Consider the following 12,255-nt stretch of genomic DNA (forward strand, 5'->3'; position numbering starts at 1 on the left):
CAACAACTCCTACAACTTTATTATGGGACAAGAAAGCAAGTAGCTTGGAGAAGAACTGCTGACATTTCCTGCACTTTGCCCAGTTGACTTGCTGCAGGCAGAACAACTGTTGAAAAGCGGAAATCTGTACCAAGATGGGGCAGATTATCTACTTTAAAAAATCAGTGATTTCTATTTTTTCTTAAGTGAGAAATCCTAGCAAAGGTCATTGAACTCTCTTATCCACTTAAGAGAGGCAGTGGCAAATGAAGTTCAGCGCTTCGTAAGAGGAAATCAGGAGCTTGGGATGCATTGGGGCATATATTTTTTTAACCCAACAACTCAATTAGCAATTTTCTGAATAATATTTCAATTACAAAAAGAACAAAAAATAGGTCTGGAAGAGACTGGACAGCGCAGGAAAAAACTGGTACATATCCTAAGTGCACTGTTCCTTTGGTTTCGCTGACCCTTCAGTGCTGGTGCTGTCCCAATGAACTTGAAACAACAAGGTAACCCAGCTCCTGAAAATATCACCCAGTCGGCTACCGGTTTCTCTCTTGCCCTTCACATTTTGCAGATTACCATCCACAGCGTCTCAGCTGTCCCAAGATGCCTGAGCAATAGCACCATGAACTGGGAGGAATGGTGGCTGCTGGACTGACAAATCCTTTTGGCTTGATAATAGATTATAATTGTGGCATTCATCAGGGCTTAAATGCCCAGGTAAATATATATTGTAAATGGTTTGCTGGTTCTGCCTAGAATCATCGCTGCACTCCTTTTCTCCCCCCACCACCCTTCGGTCACAGAATGGTATGCAGAAATAAGTGTGATAATGTTCAGAGAGAAGTGGTGTCCTTGGAGCAATATTATCCTGACTTTTCTGTAAGGCACTGAAAAGGTGATTGGAAGGTGAAAGTATAAAGAAAGCAGTCATGACAGAATGTATGGTAGGAGAGTGGACTTCCCGGACATCCAGTGGTTGTTATAATGTCATGTTGGACACACAAACACAAAATGCTTATGAGTGTGTGTGGGTCACTTTTTTGTACTTAACAAAAGCAAAGTGTGGGGAGGCAGCCCATTGTATTTAAAGTTTCAGTTAATCAAAATCTGTTAAGCAGATTTTGCCTGCAGAAAGGAGGTCAGCTCTTCCTTTTTTGGAAAAAAAAATGTATAGTAACTTTTATTTTTAAAAAATGTTTTTGCAGCACAACTGGCATCTTAAATGCACTATTTATGACTGGGGGAGAATTATATTAGTAGATAATGAATGTTTCATCTTTTGCAGCTAGATCTGAATGCCACCAGAGGTTGGAAAAAAGTGGGCTTTTTTGAACATTGCATCTGAGAGTGATTTCTAGTGGAAAAGAGACTCATTTCTGTTCTTTTGTAATCTCTCTTAATTCATTATTTGGTACTCATTATTTTCTGTGAGGAGCACTAACCTATCTTTTGACATACCAAAGACCATAAGGCAAAACATTAGTCTCTAACAAATTTTCAAGATAAGGGGTTCCTTTAAGCAAAGGAAAGGAAAAAAGTCCCAACGTTCAATTTCTTAAAATATTACCTTTTATTTCAGTTGCTTTTCATTTTGTAAATATTGCACTTGCAAAATCAATACCTATTTTATTAAGTATTGTGATGATGAACTTTTAATAGAAACTGAAAGATAAAGGATCCTTTTTCAGATATTATGCAGTAGGCATATCAATAAATGGTGTGGATTTAAAAAAAACCAGTACGATGGGAGGAAAATGCAACTTTCCCCACACTCCATGTTAGGATTCACTGCCTTGCCTTCTGGTATGAGGAAACGTCTGGTCAGTTTTCTGCAATATTTACACTTGGAATCTCTCCATCTGTGTGTGTTGTCTTCTCAGGCTGTTTCTTCCCAGAGTTGCTTACAAGGGCAACATGACAGCAACAGGGACCACCCTACTAAAATATCCATTCTCAAGGAGCCTCGCACTTGCTGCTGGTGACTTGACTATTTGTTTTTATTCAGTGTCTATGATGAGGAACAAGACATCAGTAAATTCAGGCTGGCAGTCCACAAAACACTCCTGCTTGTTTCAGCAGTAAAAACATGAGGAAATATCTGTGCTGTAAATATGGTTTTAATATATACACATCAGTTTTCCTTAGTAGTGGACGTTCAACTCCATTGTAATGTTTCTTCTCCACAGTAGAGAATCCAAAGCTGACATAAATTTTGCAGGGAAGTTTGAACCAGGCTCTTACTTGAAGAACTTTCTTTCAACATTACCGTGGATTTTGTATTCTAATATAGCATTTGTTTCGCAGGTATAAGTCTATTTGCATTGCTTCACAGAAGGAAATACTACATCAGAATACACCCCAAAGCAAGGAGAAGGTTTTGCTTGTTTGTTAATGCTGTCCTATTTACTGACCAGTAATATAAGTCTTTCCCACTGGGGGAGACATGGATGTGCTTATCCTTCATTCATTTGTAGATTTGTTAATTAGTTGCAATATACTGACTCTTTTTTTCAATGCTGGCAAAAAAAAAGTGTTTAATTGCTACTGGTGGTATAAAAATGAGTGACAACAGAATAGGATGGTAGAACTCACAACGTCTTTGTCCTTCTGTAGAAATCTTATTATTTCATTGAGAATAGGATGAAACCTTTCATTCCCTTTATTTCAGTGCTGGGTTGGTGCAACATTTTCTAACAATAATACATTTCTGATCATGAGAGAGAGCGGAATTTGTATGTTTGCCTTATGGCAAACGCAGTATTTGTTTACAGTGGAGGTTTGGATGGAATGCTGTCTCAAGTTTCAACTAACCATGCTTCAGTCAGCACAGGGTTTTTTGAACAGTTGTATTAAAATGCCAGTGAATGGCTCACTGTAGACATAATGCCAAACCATGGCTTGAATTACTCTGAATGATCTTCGGGCTAATGTGCTCCCTCTTCTGTTGCACAGTAGAATTCCCTCTCTGTCTGTTTGCTGTTACATCTCAGCAAAATATAACTTGCATAAAGACTGTTGTTCCAAGGTGGGCATTGTGATGGAAGAAGACGGGTATGAGAGTATGAGCCAGAGGCTGATTTCCATGCTGGAAATCAGCAAAATATAACTTGCGTACAGACTGTTGTTCCAAGGTGGAAGAAGACGGGAATGAGAGTATGAGCCAGAGGCTGATTTCCATAGCATTAAATCAAGGTTTTTATTAGGTCTGAATTCAGTCAATAAACCTAGGTGACATCATCTGTTTTGCAAGTGGATGGTTTTGTTTTCATGGTGTAAATCATTAAAACTGTGTAATGTTTTAGACGTGGGTGGCACCCTGCCTTCCTCACCTGTCTATTTCCCTTAAAGAATAAATGCTGGGACCAGATATTTCACTTGAGGCTTTTGAGAGGTTCTAAGAGAACAAGTGGAATTGCTTATCTTTCCTGCTATAATCTTTTGGCAAATTTTTGGTTTAAGATACCCTGGGTTTGAATTCATGGATCTCAATTCAATTTAAAAAAATGGAAATATGCTAGTCACCAGGAGCAATATGTCTTGATAAATCAAAAACTCCTTTATTTTTCATGGTGTTTTTGTTTCTTTGTGATCTGGTATCTTCAGTAATCTTGTTCCATGAAATTACCAAAACTTGAGAAAAGCATTTACATAATTTATATTTTCAAACTTTTAAATGGCTTACCTTTGAAAGGTAAAGATTGAATACACTGTTTATAAATGCCAATAAAAACCTCATTGATTTCATATATGCAAGTTGATTTGCACATCTGTAAATAGATATTCCTTGGGTTATTTCACATAGTTTTGTTATGGTTTCTCTTTTTGTAGTTTGTAGAAGCAATTGTGTTGGGGAAAGTTTTGGTGTTTGCACGACAATGTCACAACACATTCTGCTAATAATATTTGTGTGCCTTTTTAATTTTTTTTAATAATTGTGTTTTGGGATGTGGACAATGCCTGAACAACTATAATGGAACACTGATTTGAGGATTAATTAATACTTTATGCAAATATTAGTTTTATACATTCTGAATTATTTTCAATTAAGGATTAACAAAGCTGCTAAGAAACAAAGAACATTCTCCAACAGGTCAACAGAATGCTGCCCATTAATATTAAGTTTTGTATCAAAATACCATATACTTATTGCAGGAGGGAGACTACAGTTGTCTCATGCTTATGGAAGTGGTATGGTTTGTTGCTGTGCTTATAAGACCTAGAATGAAAGGAAGCTGTTTATATTTTTAGCTTGATAAAATAGGACCTTCACCAACTGCTCAGAACTTTAGTGCAAGGTTCCTCCTATTCCTCTCACTTATATTGTCCTGTTGCTCCAAGGACAATAAAAATCTGTGTTTTTCTTCTTCTCAGGATGTGTTGTTCCCATTCATTTGCCCTACTTGAGCCCACATATTTAGTTCTTACAGCTGTTCTCATCTGTTATGTTTTTGCAATAGTCAGACCACTGTTGTAGGACCAGGTCCACTATGTAGTTGAGGTGATTTAATTGTTTATGGCACTTAAGGCAAGGTTTTGAGTAATTTCTCTCACCCCCCACAATGTTCCCCTCCAGCATTTGAAGGGTTTGCAGTGGTTAATTTCTCCTCCCCCATGTTCTTTCCTTTGTTTGTGTTGCCATCAACATTCTATGCCTTCTAGAGTGTATTCCGTTCTCATGTGACTTTTTCTTGGAGGAAGAAACAGCTTCCTTGTCTGTGGATGATCCTATTTTGCTACTTTAGTGTTTGGCATGAGGGCCAGGTCCTATAGCATATATTGTTAAAAGTATAGAAGTATTTTGGGAGTAAACTTCAGTGCATCTCTGGTGATGATCATAAATATTTGAAGTAGTCACAGACATTGCTTCCAAGAAATATCATCCATGAACACAGTCATATCAGTCCACATGTTCCTGTCTCTGCATGGAGGATTTTATACTATGTAAATAGGCAGTATGTTAAATGTATTTAATGTTTATGAATATGGAACAGAGAACTCATTGGGGTCACCATCATGATACATCTGGTAGATTTTTTGTTTCCTGTTTCTAGCTATTTTAAGAATTCAAACGCTCATATACACATACTAAGGTGGAATACTGAGAAAATTAGTTATATTCCAATACAAGAAAAATGAAGTGTATGATTAAGTATTATTCCAGAGGAGAGGCCATGTTAGTATGCTGCAGCTAGGACCCAAAGAGTCTTGTGACTTCTCCAAAACTAAACAAATGTGTTGCAGAATAAGATACATTCAGTCGTAACATATGTATCTGACAAAGTGGGCTCAGGCTTTCAAAAAGTCATGGCACAATAAATTAATTAAGGTGTCACAAGACCCTTTCTTACTATGATTAAACACATTCAATACTTTAAGTAGCTTGGTGGGGGGGGGAGTTAACTGTGGCACTTTTTCACCTTTTTTCATCCTACAAATGTTCTTGCAACTGAGGTTATGATTATAAAAAGCCCAATACTTTTAAGTAGCTTGGTGGGGGGGTTAACTGTGGCACTTTTTGACCTTTTTCTCATCCTACAAATGTACTTGCAACTGAGGTTATGATTATAAAAAGCTATCCATAGTGCTGTACAGAAAGTGTTATCATGCCCATAAAACTATGGCATATCCACTACTTACACAATGTTGTGGTATTGGTCACAGTTAGGGCATTGCACCAGTGATATAAAACTGGTTTAACTTAAACTTCATGCATGCTATTATCTAGTGTTAACACATTCGTTACAAAGCATACAGGATTAAGTTTAATCATTTTTCTCTTATCATAATCCAGTTGTCCATAACCATTCTCACAGAATAGATAAAGAGTAGATGTTCCTATTGTCTGTAGGCATATTGAGAGCTTTAGTGGTAAATTTTATTTGTATCAGATGGTTTTTGGGAAATGGGAGACCGGTAGCAACTACCCACACTACTAGTGTGCATATATTAGGTGAATAACAGTGCAATCGAGTAATTATTCAATTCATTCTTCATAGTATTGTACTGTTGGTCTGTTAAAATGAGTATTACTTGATTGACTTTTGTTACTGAACAGCGGCAGTGTATAGAGACATGTGAAGGCCATCCCAAAACTTCAGAATTCCTTTCTAATGTAGCTCCAGAGGGTAGCCATCTTGGTCTGCAGTAGAAGCGCTAAAAGAGCTCGATTCAAGTCCAGTACCACCTTGGAGACCAACAAGATTTTCAGGGTAGAAGGTTCTGAGAGTCAAAGCTCCCTACTTGTATCTGACAAAAAATCTACTACTACTTAAATCTAGCTCTCCTAATACAGCAGCACTGGAAGAAATGCTACCAAAAAAAACCCAGTTTTGCCAGGCCAGTTTCCCCAGCGTGCCAATGTAAGTCATTTGTGAAACAGTCTTCTCTTCCTGAAAGTACTTTCTTACAAAAGCCAAGTGGAATAGCCAGTCAAAGGCAGAGCCTCTGTACTTCCCACATGAGTTTAAAGATTAAATTTTTTAACAACTAGAATTAAGACGGGGCTGGGATAGTAATTTTAGTTCTAAAGTCCATTAGATGCAAAGATGCTTTCATGCTAAGCATGTCTTCCTTCGGGACGAAGACTTACCTAACAGGAGGGAGCCTTTGGATCCAACTCTCCTGTGTGTTACTGTTTTAAACTCTCGCCCATCTGCTTTTAAAAAATAGACCGTACATCAGATGTGCGAGTTGCAAATTCACATTTTTGCTAGGACATAAAAAGCTTGGAACCTGGCTGGAACTTCCAAAATCCACCTGACATCCGGGTTTGACTGCATCAACCTTGTAGCTGGGATTTGTTTCTTGAACTGCAGCTGGCAAACAGAGCTTTGGTTTTCAAAAGCTTGTGCCTCAAAATTCTTGTTGATCTCGAGGGTGCTACTGGACTTGAATCTAGCTTTAGTTCTAGTTCATTTTGGTTGCAGGGTTTCTGCACTGGGTCATGGAAGCTTTGTGTTTTGATATTATTGTAAACTCGAAATCGAAAGTCAGTACTTTCCCCCCTCCATTTTAATTGGCTGGAAACATTTGCGTGCTTAGAGCATTTTGATCCTAAATGGTCGTATGATAAATGACTTGTAACTGTTAGTAAGGTCAGACCATTCTGTACTGAAAATGTTTTTTTTAAGTGTGTGTATATTTAATGAGAGAGAGAGAATACTATGTTATAGATATATGCAGTATATACAAGATTGATGTATCTTGGTATAATCTCCTACTTGAGTGCTCATCAGAATACTGCACAATGCTATTTAACATACATGCCATGTCGTTTTATATTTACAATGTTAATTTCTTGGGTGTTAATATATACTTGAAGATACAAGAACTACTTTTAATCTTGGTTGCATTCCAAAGTGAGGCTTCTTGGCAAATCATGATTGGACTGAAGTTTGATCTGGCCTGTGCTAGAATAAAGATTATGAAAATGAATTTCTTCTATTGAAAATTGTTCATAGGCTGCACCTCAGTACACTGCTACAGATGCAGTGTATTTATAGTACTGATGCAGTGTATTTATAGTACTGTAGTGTCTGTACCCATGCAGCAGCATTTTCCTGTCACACAAATGCTAAAATGAAAAGGGAAGGAAAAGCCTAGAGGAGGAGATTACTAATGGCTGTTAGCTGACCAGCACAGCTCTTGTTGGTCCTGGTAGTGTGCTGGGAAGTGGCAGAAGTGTAGAGACTAGCATACCTCTGCTTGCAGGAGTGTGGATTCAGCAAACGCAAGTTGGCTGGGTTCCAGAGGACTATAAAATTAGTTTTAGTAATCCAAGGAGGATTTAGACTGCCCCCCACTATAGCTTCCTTCCCCATTCCCCCATGGCCCCACTACATTTGAAAAGTGAGGAGGAGTTCAAAAGGAGTTTATGATACAGCACAGGGAAATGACGTATTTCAGAATTTCAAAATAATTCCTTCACATGAGCCTTTGACCCATCTTCTACATACCTGCTCCAGCACGGATGCCATGACATATACTCAAATTTAGATGGGGCAAGATGTAAAGACTTCCACCCACACAATTCTGTCTTTTGTCATGTTTGTACCTGTAATGTATCTTAGGTGGAATGTCACTTGAGGTTTAGTACAATGAAACAGAGCACCGTGGTAAATACATGTAAAGGGGGCCTCATGGGTTCTTAGAATCTCAAGCTCTAACTGGGAGGCACCTTAAGCTTGCAGCCAGTAAGGTTCCATGATGAAATGCAGTTCCTTCTTGCAGTTTGTGTTGTGTTCAGTGGCAGAAGAGTTGGCAATCCTGGTGCTGTGTTAGCCTCTTTTTTTATGAGTCGGGACTGCCCACATACTGTTCTGGATTGCTGCAATTGAGTGCTGTCTCCAAAAACAAGTTGTAAAAGCACTTCCAAGGGTGATGAAAGCATTAATGAAAAATAAAAGATTGAGCGGGTCATCTCTGCAATTTTACCATGAAAATATGTTGGAGAAGGCATCTTTTGAGAAAACCAACTGCTGTCCGGTAGGGAGGAGAGGAGATGGAACCTTGCCTTCCCAGTTCTAGAAGTATCAGCCACGTAACGTGCATTTAAATATCCATATTAAATACTAGCTTCATTAGTTTTCAAAAGCACAGCTTTCATTTTCCTTGAAGTTTTTATTTCTTAAATTGTGTTCCACTGTATTTTGTTCAAGCAGTTTGATTCACAGATAATATAACTGTCAAATTAGAATTTTAATAACATGGGGAAAACCAAGGTATAAATGTCTGAATGTGTATTTTAATGGCAGAGAAATGTGTTGTTTTCGCTGTTCTAGGGAAAACTAGGGAAAATGTTATTTTTCAATAAATTTTTTCTGTGTGACTCAGTTGTGTTCTGTCTCTTCCCTGTCCTTGAACAGAAATGAATAATTTCACACTATTCAATTGTGTTACGTTTTATAGGTCAGAGCTCCATATCAAAAGTACTGGAAACTTGGATACTTTTCAGTCATTCCTCATAAGATTATAATTTTTTTTACTTAGACTTAAATAAAGTTTTACAGCAAAAGGACCACAAATCAATTTGTTTTTGATTGAAAAAGTCTCTCCACTGTCAAGTGTCTCTTTTTGAGGGATTTACCAGATAGACCAATACAACATTATTCTTGTGGTATAAAAAAACATTAGCCTCACCCATGTGGATGGAATATTTACATGCCCCATAGGATCACAGCACAAGGAAGTAATGAGTGTGCCTCTGGGCACAAAGGGCAGCAAATCTATGCGCAAGCAATATATGTAAGAACTTAAATATGAGTTTACATTAGCGTCTCTGCACATATACCAGCTGGTTGAATTGTTTGGCAACTACTGAAGTGCTTGATGGATGGTAGTTTCACACCCTGAGCTTTGCATCCCTGAAACATAAAGGTGGAAGAGTGAATTACAACTTCATGAATCTATGTAGGAACAACAAATGCAGTGTCTATAATCCATATATCAATACTGACCCCCTGTTAACCGTGACATGTGAAATAATTGATGATGGTATTAGGTATTGGTATTTCCCAAATCCCAATACCTGTAATTCAGGAAAGCCATTTTTGTTTTGTTTTTTGCTCCATTATACCTTATGGGAACCATTAGAGTCAATGGTTCCCATAGGCTATAATGGAGAGTCAATCCAAAGGTATCTGGGGCATCAAATTTGCAGCATAGCTTCTAATGCCTCTCCTCAACCCCCCCCCCAAATTTAAAGAAGATTGAATCAAGGTGTCCAATTCTGTGGGTCCCCAAAGAAGGTGCCCCCATCCTCCATTGCTTTCAAAGAAGGGGAAAACATGTTTAAAGGGATTGCAGTCCTTTTAAATGCTTTCTGCAAGCCACGAAAGTCCAAAGGCATTTAAACGGCTCACAGTCCTTTTAAACACCTCCAAGCAGCGAGTTCAGCAAGAGCGCAGCAGGAAGGCATTTAAAGGGACTATGAGCCCTTTAAACATCTTCCAGGTGAACTCACTACAAAGTAACAGCTTTAAATGACCTTTAAGTTCAGCTATCCAGCAGCCTGGAAAATCCTGAATATTTTCAGGATTTTGGGGGCTTGGCCATTTTGAATAGCTGAAATTGGGCCCCATTCAGTAACCAGCTTAAAAAATATCCCCCCCAAAAAATGCCAGTAAGGTATTTTTGGGATATTTTTTCAGCTCGGTTTATGCCAAACGCACACCCCTAACTACTATATGAAATAAAGTGCATGCTATGACCATGCAGGATTGGATAATGCCAAGGGCATTTAATACATAAGGCTTTTAAAAAGAAAAACAAGACTCGTAACAAGATATGGTGTGATATGAAAAATACACATGCTGTCACTTGATGACTCATCTGAAGTGGCAAGGTATAATGCAATGTGAAACAAGTGACTTGCCTTGTGCAAATTACTATTTCAACTCAATGACAAACTTTGAAAATGAAGATGAGAGCAGCTCAGGATCCGTCCCCCCTTATTTTACAAAATGAAAGTATAAAAATTACCCCTAGAACTGCCCTTGTGTATGACTTTGTTCTTGGCCAATCCTGGCAATGGAGTCAGACCACTGGCCAAGAGGTAAGCATGCACTGCCACACACATTCTGCCTCAAAGCTCCATTTCCAATAAGCTGGGCAGGGAGATTGTCCAACACTGCTCCTGTCTTCAGGATAATAAGTGGTGTGACTTTGGAGCCAAAGGGGCATATTGATATGCATTTCAGTTCTATAATTACCCACATGTTTTAGGCAGCAGGGCTTCCTTGGCAGCCAGTACTGCTTTGAATTTTCTGAAAATAAGAGTTTCACCAAAACACTGAAACTACCTTGAGGAGATGTATTTATTACATACTTTTAAAAGACTAAGCACTAAGAAACCTATAACCAGAGACTGAAATCCCATTGAAAGGTTTTATCTCTGGAAATGGTAACCAAACAACATTATTTCATAAATTCACAACATTGGCATGCCATAGCCCCAGCTGACAATCTTAATCTGCCCCCTCCCTGACAAGGGCAAGCCATTGCTGTTGCTCTTAACAGCACCAGCATCTCAGTCACCTCCAATGGGAGGCCCAAATGTCTAGCAGAAGCTTTACTCCTGCCAGACATCCAGGGCTCCCACTGGAGCCAGCCAAGATACTGGGAGTTGTAAGGCAGTCACAGTACCTTGGACTCGCCTACAACACTGCTATTCTTGTTGGACAAGATGAGCATCTCCCAGATGAGACCACAGTGTTGTGGTTTGCTGTAGCATACTAGCCAACTACAATGGGAGTTCTGAGAGGACGTCTCCCATTAGCCAAGGTAGTATGGTTACCACAACATCTCTGCCTCAGTATCTTTGCTCTCTCTTAGATTGCATGCAGGAAGCAAGCATGGAGAAACTGCAGTGGTGGCAACAGCTAAGATTCAAGGCTTGGAGGAGCCTTTACTGCTGCTGCGACCACCTGGCTGTTTTCCCCCTAATCCCTGGGGGATGCAGAGGATCCCAGATAGGAGGATGGAACAAGCCAAGTGATGGCTATACTCCATGTCCAAGCACCACCCAGAGTATATGCAACACAAGCTCCTGTACTAGTGAGAGCAGTCCCACCCTTCCAAAGTCCCAGCTCCCTGATTCCTGCAGCACACTCCCCCTGCAAAACAGTCTTCATATCCCTTTCTCAAGCACTCCAGATTAGGGATGGGCAGGGACCAGTTCACGAGCCAAAATTCGGACCAAACTTGGACTGGTTCGGGGCTAAGGAAGTGATGTTTGGGGAAGATGTGCTCCCTGAACATTTACCAAACTTCAACCTATTCAGTTCAGCCCTTGGGAGCTGTTCAGTCTCAATGGACTCAGCTGTCTGGGGCTCTCTCATGCCTCTAAACGGGCTGCAGGAGAGAGCCAGAGATAGCTGGGTCAGCAGAAAGGAGGGAATGAAATGCCCCTGGGAGGCACTTCACCCCTATATTTAACCCTCTGGTTTTACTCCCCACCTTGAAGCAGTGGGGAGCAAAACCAAAGAGTTAAATGGGTGCCAGCCATTTAAACCCAACAGCTGAGCAGTGAGGTCTGCAGCCACCAGCCATTTAAACCTTCAGTTTCGCTCCCTGCTGCTTTGAATGGGGAGCAAAACCAGAGGGTTTAATAACGCCCCTTCCTTGGCAATCCCCCCTCTCTTTCTCTCAGCTGCAGCTTACCACAGCCGGGAGAAAGGGGAAGAGAAGCCTCTTCCTGGGCGATCCCCCCCCCGCCATTCTGCTGCATCCCGAACTTGCTGGACCAGTTCTGTCCGTGGGCCATCACAG

Source organism: Gekko japonicus, unplaced genomic scaffold (assembly GCF_001447785.1).
Source record: "Gekko japonicus isolate JY-2015 unplaced genomic scaffold, Gekko_japonicus_V1.1 scaffold4305, whole genome shotgun sequence".
Lineage (NCBI taxonomy): Eukaryota > Metazoa > Chordata > Lepidosauria > Squamata > Gekkonidae > Gekko > Gekko japonicus.